We start from the raw sequence: 1,722 nt of genomic DNA, 5'->3' as shown, positions 1-1,722 counted from the left end.
ATAGAAGACCAAAGGCAAACAATAGAAAAGTGTGCTTTCCTTTCCTCACATAAAATGATCTTGGGCCAGGCGTGGTGGCTCATGCCTGTAATCTCAGCACTTTGCGAGGCCAAGGCGGGTGGATCACAAGGTCAGGAGTTTGAGACCAGCCTGGCCAATATAGTAGAAACTCGTCTCTACCAAATATACAAAAATTAGCCAGGTGTGGTGGCAAGCACCTGTAGTCCCAACTACTTGGGAGGCTGAGGCAGGAGAATCGCTTGAACCTGGGAGGCAGAGGTTGCAGAGAGCCGAGATCACGCCACTGCACTCCAGTCTCGGCGATACAGCGAGACTCCGTCCAAAAAAAAAAAAAAAAGTGATCTTCTGAAGGATGCTGAGCAGGGGTACCTGAGGTCTACAGGTAATTAGAAAACACCTGTTAGCAAAGCTACCCCAGAAGCAGAAAGTGTTGCAGCTAGCAAATTGTCAGAGAAGCAGATGCGTTGGACGGAGGGCCTCATCAAGAGGGAGATTCACCACGTGTTTACCCCCATTTGACAGTCCTTTCTGGTGGCCCTTTGAGCCTCAAGCATTGTCTTTCCCTTCCCTTTCCTAACTCTGACCATTGCTCTGAAATTGATTCTGCGATGGGAGCCTAACCTCTCTTTGTGTCACTGACCTTGCTGCCTGTTGATGGCTCTCTGCATTCTCCCAGCTCTTCCTCTACCTGGCAACCTGATCCTTAGATATCTTTCATGGTCTGGTTTGGATGTTCCTGACCTTGAACAGTATTCAGATTTTAACTAGCAGAGCTTTAGTTTTTTCCTTTGGCACAAATTTCAGCTTATTCAAAGTTGGGTAAGTTGGGTGAAGAGTCTCGATATCTGTCTGTGGTTCTTTTCCCGTTTTTTTTTTTTTTTATTTTTATTTTTTTGATTCAACATAGCTGAGGGATATGTCCAATCCCATGAGAAATAGTATCTCCCCAAAATAGTGAATCTGCACAGAAGTGGGTAGAAGATCAAGCAAGCCTTCCTCAGGGTGTATGAAATTTTCCCAGAGCGGGAGGAAAATTTTACAGTAAAAAAGATCCAGCAGGGCATGATGGCTCGTGCCTGTAATCCTGGAACTTTGGGAGGCTGAGGCAGAAGGATTGCTTTAGCTCAGGAGCATTGGATGTTACATTGAGTTATGACCATGTCACTATACTCCAGCCTGGGTGACACAGCAAGACCCTGTCTCAAAAATAAAAACGTTCCCCTTTTTGCCAGATGCATCTGATGTGCCTCCAGAGGGGTAAGTCTTTTTTCTATACCTGTTTGTTCTTTAGAAATCACTGCTAACTAAAGGCCAGAGGAAAGACGCCTTGCAATGGGACTGGCCAGCATTCTGGATTTCTGCAGTGGGAGCCAGAAATGAGAGAACCCAAGGTGTTACCGGTGGCAAATATCCGAGTTTCACAACACCAAATGTTAGCGGTGGCAGGTATCAGAGTTACCCCGGTGGCATATCTGTGTGGGTCTGCAGCAACTTTACTTCTTGTCTCCTCAGAAGAAAGAATTTGATTGAGGGCCATAAAGCAGAAAAAGAGACTGAGGCAAGTTTCAGAGCAGAAGTGAAAGTTTATTAAAAAGTCTTCGAACAGTAAGAAAAGAAAGGAGGGAAAGGCGAGTAAAGAAGGAAAGTACAACTTGGAAGAGGGCCAAGCGGACGACTTGAGAAACCAAGTGCACAGCCTGA

This window comes from Mandrillus leucophaeus, unplaced genomic scaffold, assembly GCF_000951045.1.
Source record: "Mandrillus leucophaeus isolate KB7577 unplaced genomic scaffold, Mleu.le_1.0 Scaffold901, whole genome shotgun sequence".
NCBI classification, from domain to species: Eukaryota; Metazoa; Chordata; class Mammalia; order Primates; family Cercopithecidae; genus Mandrillus; species Mandrillus leucophaeus.
The sequence above is the reverse complement of the archived record's forward strand: the minus strand, read 5'-3'. Positions refer to the sequence as shown.